This window comes from Chroicocephalus ridibundus, chromosome 1 (assembly GCF_963924245.1).
Source record: "Chroicocephalus ridibundus chromosome 1, bChrRid1.1, whole genome shotgun sequence".
NCBI classification, from domain to species: Eukaryota; Metazoa; Chordata; class Aves; order Charadriiformes; family Laridae; genus Chroicocephalus; species Chroicocephalus ridibundus.
In genome coordinates, this window is record NC_086284.1 from 97,022,790 (window position 1) to 97,041,104 (window position 18,315).

The following is an 18,315-nucleotide window of genomic DNA, read 5'->3' on the forward strand; positions in this document are numbered from 1 at the left end:
GACTAAGGAAACTCTTACAGATGACAGTAGAAACACTTTCTAGAGATCAAAGTTTAGCTGGAGATAAAAGGCAGAACAACAAACTAACGTTTTGTAATTTCCTCCCCACCCCAGATAACATTCACCATGCATTATTTATGAAGAGACCAGTAGGCCTTTTTGGGGGAGAACATGTTAGATGCATCTCTGATGGGTCTTCTTAAATTTCAGAAAGCATTCCAGTTGCAGTGGTCCCTGGCATGTTTGCTATCAATTTCAACGGCATCAGAATTGAGTACATGGTAAATTTAACAATGAAAATAAACCAGACACTTTTAGTTCCTTATGGTGTGTCCCAAATAGCTTATAAAACACAAATGCTTCCTCAGTCATTAGGGATGAACAGGTCCCCTGGCATCCTAAATAGAATGCAAAGTGTGGATCAAAATGGGTAATAAATTGAATTAATGTGGCAAAGTCATAGGCTGATGTCAAACTGATGTTAAGGGACTGACTTATATTGAACTTCTCCTTGGAGACAGCAACATAGAGAAATGGTTAGTGCTTCATTTCTAGCACAGCTACCAAGCAGTCTGTTGCCATGCTACTGTATCTAGGTGGCATCTAACTGGTGCACGTAAAGGAAAATCCTGGTTCTCCCAGAGTCAGTCCTTGCTGGGATGCTAGCAGGAGGCTCGTGTACATCAGTTGAGCAAGATGTCTTCCTCCTGCTGCGACCTGGACTAGGAAAGGTGAGGACATGCCACACAACGGTATCTCACCCTCACCATAGCACACTCCTGTGATGACTACTTCACTCTCTGCATTTGCACTGTGGGAGAAAGTGTGGAGCTGAGCCATGTGCTAGATGCCTTTCACATCCCTCTGTGCCTGAACTCTCATTTTCTGCAGAAGAACTGAACCCATTTAGCATATAAATGTGCCTCTGGGGAAACAAAATGGAGGGTGGGATTTGCCAGATGAAACTTCACAACAGCAAATTTAAAGGATGCTGGGAAATCTTTTGAAAGGGAAGGAAGTAAACAGCTGAAAATGGAGAAAAACACAACAGGGAAACAAACCAGAGAGGTAAAAAACCAAAAATAACTAAATGGTTGGATAACTGAAGGTTAAGAAAATTTTGCCATTGAGTGAGACAAAAGGTCAATAGACTCTCCCTCACCTGGAGCTCACGCTTTTTCTCTGTATTTCCCTAAATCGGGCAAAACACTGTAGAAGTCCCAGTGCTGGAGATATGCAAGGCCAGGGCCGTATCTCCCATGAGATATCCCTCTCTGCCTCAGATTTGCCTTCTCATTTCCATATATCCCTCTTGGTTCTGACATGTGCTCCCCTCTTCCAGCTTTGCTTCTGGAGATCATGAAAGCTCTGAAGATTAATACTTTTTCACAGCTCTACAGGTATTGAGAGCTGTTTTCTCCCACTGAGTGCAAAGGATGTGTGCATCCAAAATCTTGTATTATACTATGCATAATGAGAACCAGGCCCATGTCCATAGTGAACTTTCCAACTTTCACATCTAGAAACTCTAAAATCTGCACTATACATTTTTTTCCCCAGACTGTCATATGCTTTTTCCTGGCTTTAGCAGTTAACTCTTCACACTGAAGCAATTATACAAAATGTTGCAGATATCGAGCAACTCACACGTTAGGCTGCACTTCCCATATACTTTCCCAGCCTTCAGTGTTTTGGGGGTAGCATTGTGGCTGGATGGAATGCTGCAATGCAGGGCAATGCAAGCACTTGACTAAAAATGACAATGGAGCTTTTGTACGGGCTTCACAAACAGTGATTGGAAACACCCTTTACCATCAGCCCCTCTCCAGTGTTTCGTGGTCAACTTTGACTCAGCCTTGGCAATGTCAATGCCAGACCTCCCCTGGGGTTTCTTCAAAGTCAACTGTGTAGCACACATTGCCCAACATAGAGAGAAGAAACACTACAGAAAGCTAATTCATGAAAAGAAAATCAAACTAATTAAGCTTGGCCAACATAGAGAGAAGAAACACTACAGAAAGCTAATTCACGAAAAGAAAATTAAGCTTGGCTTGCCTCCTTATGCTCCAAAACACAGTTATCCCCCTGCTATGGGTTGGTCAATATTTGCAGACACAGAGAGATATGGTCTCCGGGAGGCATGAGAAGAGCAGTGAGCCCAGCACGGCAAAAGCATTAAGAAGGTTGCTGCCTTTGCCCTGCCTGAGGAGAGCAGGAGCCCGAATTCGGTCATTCTAGGTGCTTTTGTAGGAGCTGGCAACCACTGACCCCATAAAACACCATCAACTGCATGTGACAGCTGCTGCTGCTGCCTCTTCTCACCTCCTCTGTAATGTAACACCCCAGAGTGACAAGCTGACCAGACAAAAGATCCAGAAAGGAGCTCTTTCCGAGCATTCAGAAAAGTCTGACACCTCACTGTTATCATCTCAATAAAATGTAGCAGAAAAAAAGAACAAAAAAAGCCCCCTACTTTATTAAGCAGCCGCAGAAGCTGCTGCCCTGGAGAGTGTCCTCACACCCCAGAGGGTGCCAGGGCCGAGCAGTGAGGGTGGGCGCGCAGCGGCCGTGCAACATGGCTCCCCTCCGCAGCTATGGGGAAATGTCAGCAGTTCTACAGCCCTGTTTTACACAATCTTTACGAAATCCAGTGAGCAAGGGGGTGGTGGGGCCCAAGGCCGTCAGGAGAGCTCCAGCCTGCTCTAGGTGACCCTGCTCTGGCAGGGGAGTTGGACTAGATGATCTCCAGAGGTCCCTTACAACCCCTACCATTCTGTGAGGGTCCTGCTTGTGGGGACAAGGGATGGCCCCCAGGGTGAGGCCGATGAGGCCTCCTGAAGACCTCGCTCATGGCACCACTCCTTTCCTGCCACCAGGCCCCAGCCTGCAGCGCTGTCATCTTGGATCCGGCCCCAGCCCCGGCAGCCACACAAATGTTTTCTGTTGCGCTCATGGGCATAGTCTCAGAAAAATCTTTAGGCATCATCCTAGACAAAAAGCTTAATCTACTTTCAGCAACCCGTGCTGGCTCAGAGAGCTTGGACAGGAGCGGTGCAGCCCATCTGGTGAGCCACGTGGAGGCAAAGACAAGCTGTTAAGGTGGAGGCTCTGACCTCTCCTCGCAGGGCTGCGGTGAGCAGAAGGGATGGCCCAGTGGCAGATTGCTTACAAGCACACAACTTCTAATAAATACGTTATCTGACCTACAGGAAATATGTGGCAGCTATGGCAGCATTAAAAATCCCTTTATATTTACCGGGCTACTTTTAAAAAATATGTTGAAAGCAATAAATACCAGTGAAGGTCACAGTATCATTAAAAGGGAATGAGTCTTCATTTCACCTGGGAAAGAGCACATGGGTAAGTCCTGGAGAAGAAAGTCATCCTGATCATGCCAACCTGCAGTAACCAAGTACACTGGAGATCCAGCCAGGAATACTGCAAAAAAGACCTTCACCCCACAGTGGGCTGAGGACAGCTGACACAGATTGATCTAAGTAATATGCTATTAAAAGCCCTTCTGAGCAATTGCAAGCTATTATGTGGCTTCAGGCTTAAGCACTTTTAAAATGCATATCGTTTAATTGACACAGCATTATAGTTCCTTTCTAGCCATTACTGTTGCTCACATTGTGACAATCTGAATACACAGTTGTCATTATGCTAGTACCTATACAGATACACATACAAGAAAAGGAAGAGAGAGGCTACAATTCATGGCATAGAAATGGCATCTCAGCCTTAGTGATACCAGTACAATTTGTGCTGCTGCAATGTATGTCACCTTAATCCATAGCTGAGTGACTATAAGGATGCATATTCCTAGCATGATGTTAATAACAATTCTTACCACTTCCAGAAATGCACTGGTCCTATACCACTGCATAGATCAAGGCAACGGCTACAGTCTGCTTCGGTACTTCCCATCCATTTTCTCTGATTTTTCTAGCTGGGTCCCCATATCAACTGTGAAAGTAGAGGACATCAGAGGACATAATACTACTACATTATGACCCACTGAAGAGAGGAAGGCACAGCTATATTTAAATCAATGTTCCATAGAGAGTGTTCTGCGTTGGCAAATAAGTCCTTATACATTTACCTGTCATAAGATTGCCATATATTAACATGGTAATGGTGATACATTTCAGCAATTTTTTTCTTCCTTTGCTGATCGCATATTCCTAATTCCTTTCTAGCTTGACTGTCCTTAGTGTGCAAATTCTAATTTGCAAGCTTAAAATACAAATTCTGTTTGTGAAGATAAGATTTTGTAAATATCATATCTCCCCTGGAAGAAGAGGAAATTATTTTATGTTCTCTTAAACAAATTATTTTAGATAATATCAAGTCTGCTCCAGGTTAAAATTTTTAAGATGTAAATACGTTTTAATATGCCATCCTTATACCAAGTATATTATAAACATTTGTGCTATTTTAGGTATTTTAGAAGTTGGTCTATTCAACAATACAGTAAAAGAAATAATGCAGCTAGAAAAGAAATACGAGATCATAGAAAGGGAAAAGTTAAAAAATATTAAAATTAAACATCTTAAAAACAGATATTCACGCTGCATTTATCCTGAAGGGCACATGCTCTGAGGGTGATCCCATCCTGTCCCCAGGAGGCTCAGCTCAGAGGACCAGCTGCAACACACCTTGCCCATTCGGGGAGGGGGTGGGGGTTTGCCTTGAGGGGAAACCAAACAACAGGGCATAGCACGGAAAAAGGAAAGGTGTCCACACCTCATACCCACATGTCAAGCCTGGCTTGCTGTCAGGGTGTGGTGAAGACATACACCCAGGCAGAGCAGACTGGGTGATGGGAAGTGGTCTCAGGTTGAACTGTTCTGAATGTTAAACTTGCCCCTTCCATGGTAGGTAGCTTGATGGTGTGCACTGAGAATACCAAGCACTGAAACACTGAGTGTGTTTCAGCTGTCTATCAGAGAATAGAAGGAGAGAAAGACTGAGGTAATGCTCCTGAAGGAGAGGAAAATGGGTAGAAGTATTTCTCCAGTACAGTAATGACAAGTGGGCATAAGATGAGGAAGGTTTAGAGCTAGAGGAGCAAACAAACTCCAATTAAGAGGACTGGGCAATTTCTAGAAGATAGTAGGCTGCCACTGAGCTGCACAGGAGCTGGGAGCCAAGAGCAGTCACTTCTCATGTGGACAAGAGCCTACCAGAGCAAGACATGGGGGATCCTGGCTGCTCCAACTTGGGACTGCAGCAGCAGGGAGAAGCTAGCAGCATCTCCTACAAGAGCATTACCCTGCCATGATGAGAAGCAGTGGCTTTGCTGAGTTCTCAGCTCAGCTGTAGCAAGAAAGCTGGGGCTGTCTGGCTCTCACAGTGCTGAGATATCACCAGTCAGCTGGTTGGCAGCATCTTGCTTTGCTGAGAGCCAAAGGTTTTTGGATCACAGCCTCCAGAGACTTCCAAGCCAGATACTGTCCCCCTGAGCACCAGCATCTCACAGTTACTGCTGAGCCATAATTCAGGAGGAACTTCCATCTAGGAAGTCCTAGATTTTGCTTGAAAGATACCGCTGCCATCCAAGCTGCCTTGCAAATGTGAGAGTAGGATGAGTGAGCTGGACTGTGTGTTTTATTTTGGACTGTGTGTATTATTGCCATGGAGGAGACCACTGCATTAGCCAGTGTGGTTGTCAGCAGCCACGGGCCTGACCCTTCTCTGGAACTGGCTGCAAAGTGATGCTGGAGCGGGTGCAAAGGGGGCTGAAATACACAGCTGGAGGGGGCAGGCGGCACAGGGGCACTGCAGAGCCAGCAGTGAGATCAGCGTAGGCTGCAGTGCAGTCACAGCCTGAAGGTGTATGGGTGGGAGGCCTTTCCTTGGATGGGGAGATGTTCCCATTTTTTAAGGTAGGGTAAGGATGTGGGTGAGCACTGCCTAAAGATTTTGCTAGAGCACTGCTGCCAAACTTCTGTTGGAGAATGAAAAGGAAACCTGGAAAAATGAATATTTCTGGAGAAAAGACACAGCAATAAATAGCTTGATCAAAAACGTTGGGATAAGTCATGACCTACATTAAAGGGACATTGATTTCAGAGGTTATTAAATTATTTCCATTCTGTGCAACAGGGAATTTTTGTGCTCTGGGGTGGCAGTCCGCAGTGCCTGCAGAAGTCTCTGGCAGCAATTTTTCATCTAACCAGAAAAATAATTTCTTCTGAATATGGCTGCCTAATGCTGCCTTGAATGGAAGTGCCCGTCTTTAAGAAACTTTTGTTGGAAAGTCACTATATGTTTGCAGTAAGCAGTGGTTCTAAAATAATAACAGTAATTAGTGCATGTTATGAACTAATAATTTGTAAAAGGACTTTGAATGCCAGCTTTAACGCAGACTGAATTCTTAAGGTTATGTTATATAAACCTTGAAAACTGGAAGCTTATATACTGGAAATGCTGACAAGCCCTGAACTACAGTGCTATGGCCAGCTAATTGAATCCACATTCCCCTGCATTCAGGGAATCAATAACTATTAGAACAAAGGGCACTGCCTTAAAAGCCCAGTGAGCACTTCATGCAAGGGAGAGTTCTTGTGGTGAAAACGCAGCTGTGAAACATTGTAGGAACATGTGCCAGGCATCTGCCAGAGAATCATGTCCTAAACACTTAGTACACTAAGGACATACACAGCCAAGCCCTAAGCAAACAGCATCGTTTATAATTTTTTCCTGATTTAGGATGATAAACATTCTGATGTGCCAGCCTCAAAAATTGCTGGGTCCAGAGATCTTAAGCTGAGCCAAGCAGTACTGTTGGACACCAGTATCTTAACCGGGGCGTGAACATGCCAGGGAGTGACTGGGAGAGGGGAATTTATTTATAGCAGCAGAAGGCTGTTACGCACTGGTGTAACAAAACTGACTAGTGACTTGTAACTTACTCATGCATGAAAATGACACCTTATGGTACACAGGCTGCTGCTCAGTAATAACCCCAGGGGCAACCAGCTAGTGGAGAAACAACCCAAGCACCTTCTCACGGGAGCAATATCCACCATGGTGTGGTGGCTGCTCCCACCTCTGACCTGGGATCCAGGTGCCCTGAAGCTAGGCTGACTGTGGGGACAAGGACCGAGGTGTGCCATCAGAGAAGCTGGTGCCAGGCCTATGTTTAACACAGTTACTTGCTCTTCTGAGAGGAAGCTAGATTAATTCTTAACAAGAAGCCCAATGAGGTTGTTTTCACATCACTTTGTGGGGTTTTTTTTCATAGCTAAATGCTGTCCCATATTGCTTCTAGTGGTGGGGTCAGATCAGGACACTGTGAGAGTCTGTGTGTGTGTGAGTGTGTGAATTTTTCATGCTGGCAGAGGAAGAGGGAGCGAGAGAGGGAGAAGTAGGAATGAGAAACTATAACCATCAATTAAATACCATGCATGCTTCAGGAATCCCAGGGAAAAGGATTTGGGCCTCCTGCTCATTTTACTGTTTGCAGCTACCTTCTGTAAAACACTAAATCTTGCTCACGTTTTCATAGTGGATCCAGTAAAGTACTTGAGCACATGCCTAACTGCAAGCATGTGAAAGTTTCCATTACAGCTAGTCGCATTCACACATAAGGATGTTCTCAAAAGATTTATTGGATGGCAGTCTAGGAGAGGAAGGAGCTTTAAAAGCACTTACAGGTCAGACTCCCTTCAGGATTACCCGGTGTGCGCCGCCGCGCCATTTTTGAGGGTTTAGTGCTTTGTCTGTGACTGCTTTCCTTGCTTGTGACAGTTCGTCTGAGCCGCCCTACTGAATTGTTTGCTGCCCTACTGTATTGTTTTCTGCCTCTGGGTTGCTTGTAATTGCTTTGCTTTGATTGTTCATTATTTGTTTGATGTCTGTGGCAAGTAAAGACACTTTTTTTTTTTTTTTTTACTGCTCTCTGCCAGGTGGCTGAGTTGTATAAAAAATGAAAAGTACAAAGTCAGCGTGTTTCTGGTATTTTTAAAAAACATGCACAAATTTTTAGAAAACCCAGTCTCATCCCCTCCTCTGCCCTGTCAGGTCAAAATCATCCAAACCAATAAACCCTCCTGTGATAAAATAAGTGATAAAAGTGGTAAATAAGTGATAAAATAAATGATAGGATTAGCAGCCGTATCTACTAGCTTGCAGCAGTTAAAAGACTATATGAGAATAAAACCCAAAGGGAATTCTTAAGTATTCAGACTAGGGTAATTCATTTGGACAGCTAGCCACACAGACAAAGTAAGCAGCTGCCTGCAGTAGCAGACTTTGGGAGCACCATGGCCATGGTTTTTCCCTGCCTGTGGCACAGCTGTGCCGATTCAGACTGCTGCTGCTGCTGCTGCCAAGAGAGCGCGAGGGGCCGGGATGCCTGAGGAGACCCACAGCGCTGGGGGAGGCAAAGGGCAGCAGCGCTGACCCCATCTCTCCCCTGGCAGGAGGAGACGGACCCTGCAGGGCTTCCCGGGCTCAGCTCCATCTGATCTCCTCTCCCTCTGGCCTCGCGCCCCACGTTTCCTCCTACAGTAACTTTGGCTTTCTTCCCCGGGAACCCCTGCAGCTAAATGACAACATAATCTTGCTCTTTGGGAGTCATCCTGCCTCCATCACACGTTTTTACCCAGAGCCAGACCCTTTGAATTTTGTAACCCGTGTAGTCTTTGCAGGGCAGACTGGGAGGATGACAAGGGTTTGATTACTCCAGGGTAATCAGAAGTAAAACAAGAGACAGAAACAACAACCCTGCACTGGATGCGTTTTTCTCCCCAGTGTTTCTGAAGAAAGAGGAGAGCTAGAGGGGGAGGAGGGAGAAGAGCCTAGGGGGGAGGAGGGAGATAGAGGAAAGGAGAAATTTTGGCATGCTCTCTTGCCAAAACGTGCGGTGCAGATGGGAAGACACAGATGGAGCATTTCTACTGATAGTTCAAGAAATCAAACACGCAGGGAGTTGCAGCAGTTTCCTTGTATCACTGTATTGTAACGTTCTGTAGCAGCAGTTCTTAAAGAAACAGGCTGGCACTTCAGCAATGCTTTGGGAGCCTGCACATGAATACAAACAGTCACCCTAAAAATCTGCCGCAGCAATTCTTGCCTGGCACAATGAGTTGAGATATTTTGTTTCAGCTCACATTATGTTTGCTGGCCCATCTGCGAGCACATAGGAACTAAACCATGCTCCTTAACTTAGCAAGCTAAACTTGCCCATGGCAGAGTTGCAAAACAGCAGATGTATGGGAGCAGATCTGTCTTCCTTTGTGTTCAGGTGGAGCAGAAGTCTGAAAATGAGAGTAAATGTTGCATGCAATAATGACATTGGCATGCAAGCAGGGAGGAAAGAAAGGGATCCAGATAAATGCCATAAAGAATTCTGCAGGTACTATATGTCAAGTCGCCTTATTAGAAGCACTGAAATGACTGAACAGTCCCTGCAGCACAATTCCTGTAAAGACCTGCCAAGAGTTTCCAGTCTAATTAGCCCTTAAGAGAGTCAGCAAGGGGCCTTGATATCCTCTCTGTTATGAAGAGATCTGTGACTGGATACGTCTTTGTCTCTGTGGGAAAGTACATGCTTCCACTCCCAGCCTCCTGGCTTCCATGGGGTCACAGCCCCGTAAGACTTCTGCAGCTAATGTCAGGGCAGGGAAGGATGAAACAGGGTTCCAGCCCTGGCCCACGGCACCATTTCTCCATGTCCCCAAGGATACCCAAATGGATGCTTTAGAGGAAGTTAATGTGTCTAGGAGCCTCCCCTAAGAGCAACTAAGCAGAGAGATGTAGAAATCCCTTCAGTAATTCACTCCCCATCTCTCAAGAGGAAGATCTTGGAGAAATTTATTTCACTACCTTTTCCTGTTCCGTTTCTCTTGTTTTACTATGGGAGACCTGACTTAAGACTATTAAGATATATGTGGGGTTCAGCTCATAACAAAAGTATTCCCTATCCATCTGTCTGTCTGTGTTTTTCTGAGGGCAGCTGTCACTATCACATCTAAGAAGAAAAACAGCTTTTGAAAATAACTTCTTTTTGAGATTTTGTGAGTCCCAGAACAGGCATTTTCTTGCCTCTCATGTTCTGATTTTTATGCTGCTGCAGTAAGCAAATGGGAGCTGGAGAAGTCATTAATTGCTAATTTAGACTGGCAATTAGGCAAAATCTAATGGGCTGCTCTCAGGTTTAGAAGCTAGTACTGCTAGTTGTAGGCTCTAGTTCTGACGTTGGCTTTTTCTGTGGCCAGGATACTCTTCCCTTGTGTAAAATGAAGAATTAGTATTCTTTATGAAACTACATGCTGTTGGGGTTCATTACTTAGGATTCATAAAATATTTTGGAGAGAAAAGGTAGGAAACATTATTTGACATTTTTAATGTGTGTCTGAATACCCTCCAACACCCTACTCTGGTCACATCAAAATCTCTGTCGTGAGAGAATTCCTGATCTTAGCAGACTCGCACTATAAATTCGGTAATAGAATTGGTCCAAAAGACAATTTGCTCAATGGAACTGATTAACGTGCTAGCATTATGCAGTTACTCTTTTGGCCACCTAGAGAGATAGCTGAAGTAGAAAAGGTGGCAGTGGTCACCACCCCCGTCAAACATAATTTTCCATTGATTCTGTGAGTATTTGGAATCCAACACCATTGTGGGATATGATATATTTTGATATGCAATGTCAGTGGAAATCTTTTTTTTTTTTCCTTGCATCGGCAGCAGCTGCAAGAGTGAGGTTAAACCAGCACTACCTTCCATTAAAAAAGACCCTTGAAAAATATCCTTCATAAGAGTTTGCAAGCACAAAAAAACCCTCTCTCAAATAAATGAAAGGCTCGTAACATAAATTTTCACTTAAAAGCTGGAGCTGAAGATCCAGCCCCTTGATTGAATCTCTCTCCATGCGAAATTAATCTTTAAGAAAATAAAATAGGAGGAGTGATCCTTGCTTTCCTCCCTCTCTGGGCTGGGAAGGGCCCTGTTCTCTCCTTTGAGATGGAGAGAAGATAAAACCTTCAGAGTTACTGTCTTCATTTAATACCCATGACAGCAGCCCCAGGGAGACAGATCGCCCTGGGCTCAACCTCAGAAATCAGTTCAGGGGAGAGCTAAATGATGGTTATGCCAATGCAGGCACTGTATGCCACTCTACAGTGCCATTTTCACCAACATTTTTTGGTGACTGAACCACCCCTATGGCTTAGCTGGCTTTGGTCCTCAGTGCTTTTGATGTCAGGAAGAGATACAGCCTGAGTTGAAAAGGAGTCCAGGCTGAGGACTGGAGCAGAAGGTAGGAAGGTAAAAGTTCACTTCTCTTTGGTGATCCAGGGGAAAAGTGAAGATGCTGTGTCACCTACAAAGGTGGTAGATGACCAATCCTGTGGCTTTGCTGAAGTCTGTTCTTACAGAGGCAGATATGAGCATTCAAGCCTGCCTGGCAAAGATTGTTAAACATCTGACTCAAGAGTAATGTGTCTTTTCAGGAGACTGAAGAGAAATCAGAAATTTTGAAATTAATATCCCTTTTCCAAATTATAGTTTGCTGCCCGAGTCACTAATGCTAACTGTCCACAGAGACCTCGAGAGGTGAGGAGCAGCTGGGCCATCCGGGCTGGTTCTCTGCAGTATGGATGTGGGGAAATGGAGCCTGTGCAGAAGTTCAGAGCTTCCGACGCTGCAGGAGTCATTAAGGATACTGGCAAATGACTGGTGCTAGACCAACCAGCACCTCTACCAAAAGATTCCTGTGTTGAGCCTGTGAGGTAGCCCTGTTCATCTAGAGTTCAATGAGAAGTGGAAATAACGAGAAAACAATTTATGTGAGTGTGGCACTGGTAAGAGGCACTGCCTGAGATAATATCTGTTTCCATTTCACATCTCAGTCCAAAGCTGTGGCAGTATAGGCAACCTTTCTGGCAAGATTTCGTTCCTGACACTTGGTCTGAACAAGAGGGCAAAGAGAAATGAAAACTGTCAGAATATGGAGATAATCGGGCCTTGTTTTCATTTGCTCATATTCTAATATTTTTCATACCATTGGGGAGTTATTTTATATGTAATGCCATAGAAGAGAATTACTTGTTTTGGCTAATTATATAGTCCTGTGATCACTGGCCTGTTCAACATTTTAAATTCTCTGTTTCAAAGACTTCCTTCATTAGTGGCTTAATGCAACTAAGCAGATATGTGACAAATATTTATAAGAAGCATGAAAGTGAATAAAATAGGAGAAGCCAGATAAATGAGGAGTCTAGGGATGTTTGCATTGGCTCTTCAAGAAGGTTCTGCCATGTGAGGAGTTTACTGCCTGGCAGTTTATTTCTCGTTTGTTTCCCTGACACTATTCACTGTTAACAATGATTAGCCTTTACTGTAGCTAGGTTTATAAGCATGCTAGGTGAAGATTTACTTCAGAAAGTGCATCTTCCACATATATTGAATATATCACTCTTATACTGTTGGTAAGAGAAGGCATTTTAGACACCACATGAATATTCAAGCCTCCTTTAAAACTGAATTCTTCTGCATACCAGTATTGTATTTCCACTCTTTCAAGGACAGGACTACAAATTCAAAAGCATTTGTATCATTGTCTTTCTAAAATAATCGGATGTGTAGATCAGTGGTTTCAGGAGTAGACTGTTAATTGAATTGCTTTAGGCTCTTCTAGGAGACAAGGATGGTGAGATAAGAACTTAAATATAGAGAATCTGGTTTCCAGGACAATCATACCAAATCCAATTTATAAGCTGTTAAACACATGAAGGGCAAGCTGGAAAAGTTCTCGGAAAAATTCAATGGCCTAGGCCCCAAAGCAACTGGCTTTTGTTCTTTGTTGGAGCTTTGAAGGGAAGATATTTTCATGGTTGATACTCATAGATTGTTGTTTACAGTCCAGCAAAGCACACACAGTGTTATGATGGAGATGAGATAAACACATCTCATAGATTTTATAAACATTACAGATGTCACTTTTGCTCCTAGGAATCACACCCTATGAACCATCATGGGACAAAATGCTCTGGAAGTTGATATTATCTGGCCCTTGGTTTCTAATGGCATAGTCACAGCTATTTATGTAGTACAATAGAATTTTGCCCTACATCCTTGATATAAATGTCAAGTGCCCTGCAGTACTGTGTACCCTTCCTAGAGAAATGATCCATTAAAAGCATTCATATGAGAAAGCAAGTATTCACAACACTCCAGAAAGAAATTATATTCTCATAGAATAATACAGTAAATTGGCTGGTTTGCATAGACCGTATTGACGTGCAGCAAAGCTAGCCTCTTCATTAACTGCCTCCCCATGCTAGAACTAAGGATATCCTGTCTACACGGGCAACATATAGCCTTAATTTATCCTTCTTCCTTAGACCCTTTGTTACAACTAAGGAAGGCTGTGTAGCTGGGCAAAAAGAAAATGCGTAGAGTGCATCAATGATGAGGAATCAAGGCAAACAGAGATAGGCAAGAAAGAAAAAAAAAAAAAAAGCTTAGCAGATGCAAATCCTGTAGCTGATCCTCAGGTTGCATGGGGGCATGGAGGAGAAGTCCTATTTCGTTCCTTGAGTTACATTGAACAAATATCAGGTTTATACTGCGAAAGTGCCAAATGCCTAACAGTCATGGATAGACATTTCACCTTTAAGGACTCTGGGGCAGTCACAGCAAAAAACTGTCTTGGTCTTTTGCTGTCCTTTTCAGAAAGTGTATGTTCAGTATTCCCCAAAGTCCTCTCCTTAAGGAAATTAGACTTCCTTCTTCTAAAGATTGTTTCCTTTCAGGGCAGAGGACCTCAACAGAGCTCTCCCTTTTTCTTCCTCCCTTTCTCTGTGCCAGTCCTTCTTTGGGCTATTGCCTATGCCACCCAGGCTTGCCAGGCCCACAGCTTTGGGGCTAGAACTGCATTTTTTAACCTTTTCTTTTACAGATGTAGTGGCAATTTGTGCTGCCCCCATAGAATTGCAATCAAAACTTCTTCATGTGGAACAGATGTCCCCTGGCATTTCTCATTTTTGAGTATTTGAAAGTGTATTTTTCCTGTAATATCCATGTGAATTCACTGTGGTTTGCACAAACGTGTGATCACCTACGGCAGTTATCTCACTGACCTATATCTCCCACTGACAACCCATGCTATCTTAATCCTCTTCACCTAGTTCAATTGCTCTTGTCTAGTATTTCCTGGTCACCAAACAGGTATCTTTTTGTCTCACATTTAAAGTGCATGTTTTCTGGGGCATGGGCATAGACTATGGTTTTGGTCTGTATTTCTCCAGCACTTAACACGCTGAAGTCCTAGTTTTAGGTGGCTTTCTAAGTGCTTAAGCAATACCAAGAAGAATACTAACTACTGTAATAAAATATGATTTATTTACCTCTATAGCTCGCCATGATGTCTAGTTATTATAAAATTAATTCATCCAAAACACATTCAGTACCCACTATCACTCCCTTTCATACAGCAAAGAAACAAACTGAACCCAAAACACTTTGCAACTGTACCATTGTTTGGTGCACTAGAGAGACTGTACAAATATCCAGATAGATTAAAAACTCGTCTAAAATTCACAGCCTTTTCCTAATGTTACATTGTAGATTTATAATCTTCCCTAAGGAAACTAAATCAATTTTCAGGGATACTTTTTTTTTTTTTTTTACCAAGTGGGACAGGATAATAAATAAACCTTCCTAGTACCTCAGGAGATAATTGGCTGGAAAACTATAGGGTGATAATTGTTAACCAACTTGAGGTCACTCAGCTGAACATTAGCACCATGGAGGCATGCTTCTGAGTAACAAGAACATGCCCTTCAGATAAAGTTTAATTAAATGCAAAAATTGAAAGAGAAGAAGCTGAATTCACAACACAGTGTACCTTTCAGAGGATTAGAAATGCCAGTGTTTTAATGGTAGAGATAAGTTTCCAACTTATCATAGTCTATGTGTTCCATCACTTGCATGCATATTTGATAACAGAAGGATTTGTTTGAGAGAAAAAGTTTTAAGGAAAGGAAGGCTATTTAAGTTGCTCAACTTAAAAGAAAAAAGAAAATACATAAATAGTTGTTTTCTTATAAGGAAAATATCTTACCAACCTGCACTTTCAGTTCTACCAGGCTGCAGCTCCAGCTGGAGAAGACTTTCTCTTCCTTCTCAGCCTGGCCTGGAGGATGCTAGCATCCGCTGCTGCAATTCCTGCTGAATTTAACAGGAGTTTTGCCGCTGGCGGTAACACGAATTTGATTGTGCTTTGTGTCAGTGTGCTCTTAAAAGGCAGATAATTACTGCAAGATGAGGGGCCTGCCAAACAAGATGTGGTAGTTTCTTATAGTGGGCTTAAAGGCAGTTGCAAGCCAAATTTAGCCTTATGAATTTCTTATAGGCAAGACACACCCAGTGGTTGCTTCTTACATATCCTGCTTAGTCTGTTTAGAGGCTGACTGAAGTCATGCAGAGACACTTTCAGCTGCTTTGCACGCTCTGTGCAAAGGGACTATGCTCAAAGGAAACCACCAGTGTTTCTTGCCTCAGGAACAATGGAAATGGTCTCTCCTTTTAAGTTCACCCTGTATTTGAGAATTTAAGAATACAGCACTCTCACTCATCCTGGGAGGACATGATTTCTGAAGCTCTTTTCCCTGTTGTTTTCTGACTTTAAAAGGATACTAACTCACAGTCCTCAACCATGGTAATGAAAATAACTGATATGGTTATAAATAGTACCAACCAAGTTTCTAGATTTAAGAATAATTGCTTTATCTATCTATTCAGTAGTGGGGGATTAACATGGCCCCAGACTCAAAGAAGAGGACTCTCTTGTCCACCTGGAAATAACCTCCAGGTGCTCACACTGACCTTCCCCCATTTTCCTCTCCTAGTGCCCTCTGTACACTCATTTGTGGCCCTCTCTCTGCGATATTTTCCTTTAAACTAAAGTAGGGTGGAAACCAGGTTTGTTTAGTCTCCTACTTTGTGCTCAAACTTTTAGTGGAGCTGAAAGGGCCTAAGACCACCTATAGGCTGTAGAGTAGATGTGCTTTGTGGCACTGCCTACAGTCTTGGTCCCTCAGTTATCCAGATTTGAGATTTGCCCAAAGTACATATCAGCTCTCTTTTGGGTTATGTAGTTCCTGTTTCCTTATAAGTACAAGGTCTTGGGAGAGCAATGAGTGTGGGTTCACCCTACTGAGTCAGGAAGCAGTCAGAAATCCCAACACAGCATCTGCAGAAGTCCCCCTGGGTCCTACTGCAAAAGCATAATTTGTCCACCTTGATGATATAGCAGGGTCTTGTTCCTCTTTGAAGGAGGCAAAATCTTGCCCTTCTTCCGTAGGTGCCTAAGTCTCAGATGTCTGTAGCGAGCAGCCTGTATCCAGTGCCTACTTTCGGTTACTCTAAAGGCCAACACAATGTGGGACTCAAGGCAAAGAGAAATGAATTACAGCCTTTGCTCTCCCTACTGGGAGAGACCCTCTGTGATTGAGAGGTCTCTCCAAGCCCTGCCAATGCCAAAGGGGATGGTCAGGTGCAGGGACAGAAAACAGAATCCCCCAGGCTTTGTGCACAGAGATCTTCTGGCCATAGAGCCTTCCCCCATAGGTTACAGAAGCGAAAATTATAGCCCTGTTATCCCGGGCATGCTGTTTAAACCAGGTATATTCATTCTCAGAGTAGGCAATCCAGGGGCCAAATGCATGTGGAAGTCACATCTCGTTGGCATAATGATCTGTCAGAAGTTGCTTTCAGATGTTTTTCCTCTGCAAGTAAATGTGACCTAGGTCTCAGCTTCAAATCCTCCAGATACATGTTCATGAGGGTATTAGAAGACCAAAGGGTAGTTTCTAAGATCCATCCCACCTTCTAAAATACCCAAGCTTCCTCATCCCCTCAGAAGCTTATAAATCACTGCACTTCAGACAAAGACACAGAACCTTTTTATTTTTTAAACTTACAACCACTTTTTGTCTTGCATGAAAGCCTCTTTTATTTTCAGAAACTTTCCACTTGAATTACAAAGCGGATCACAGGCCAGCAGAAAACCATTCCCCAAAGAAAAAGGCAACATAATGGAACACAAATTAAAATACACATTTAAGTACAAAGTACCGCAAGTGGTCTGGAACACAGCATACACATCACTTTTAAAAATATAAAGTAAACGAGTTACTCTTAACACTCACACTTTAAAAATTGCAGTGCATCCTAATATTTTCCAGATGTGGATTTGATTAGGGCTAAAGTTAGATGGGTTACAACCTACACTTTAAAAGCTTTCCTTGCCACACTGAGGAGAGCAAAGATTTTCTGAAGCATAGGGAAAGGAAGGAGCTGAACCTTCCCCTGCCAAATACTCCACTAATGAATATGTGTATGTTACTGGCAATCAAGAAAAGAGAAGAGTGGTTGCCATTATGGCTGGTTTCTTTATTTCTTACTGAGGTTGGTAGAACTTCTCACAGGAAGGATGTAGCACAGAAGGTGGCTGATTACAATCTCCTTTTTCTACATGGAGCCAACTGCTTTTTACAAGCAAGTGCACCCTGGAGGCACTGAGGCATAAATACCTACCTAGCAGCCTATAAACAGCTAAATAATTGTCTGGTTTTCATTGAGGTCTGGTTTGTGTGCACCTAGCAGATGATCCCCAATAAAAGGCTGAAATTTTCCATCCTCAGATCTCTCCATAGATGCAGGGAGAGTCCCTCCTCCTGTCCATCAAGGAGGAAGTTCTAAGAACCTTTGCTTTCCTTAGGGCAGAGGATGACAGGAATAAGACACCACACTTTCTCCGAGCTGAGCACATGGTATTTTTTAAAGGTAAGTTTGAATATAAGTGGGTCAGAAATCATTAGAGATGAACACATAAAAAAACCTCACGTGTTTCCACCAAAGCCCCAGTTCTCAGCAGCTGCACTGAATTTGGTGTGGTAGAAGAACTTTTCTGAGTAATTATTGGCAGCTCTAGGAAAGTACCCTGTGTTCTACATGCTCAGTATAGCACGCCAAAAATGCCCCTGAGCAGAAAAATGGCTGCGTTACTATTAATGCTGGCCATATTCTGAACGAAATACCTACCTCCTTGGTAAAGATTAAAATGCCAATGTTTTAAAGGTAGCACAACACCTTCCTGAAACAAGAGGTGCCTTTAATATAAATACGTTTTATGAAATGTATTTGTCACCATGAGAGAACTGATGACATTGCAAGTAAGTAGAGAGTAAGAGGCATTTGGCACCAAAGGATCAGCATGCACATCTCAAATAAACTTTCGAATTTTTCAGTAATCTTCCAGCATCAGAAGGAATTTCAGACTCTTGCATGTGGCGG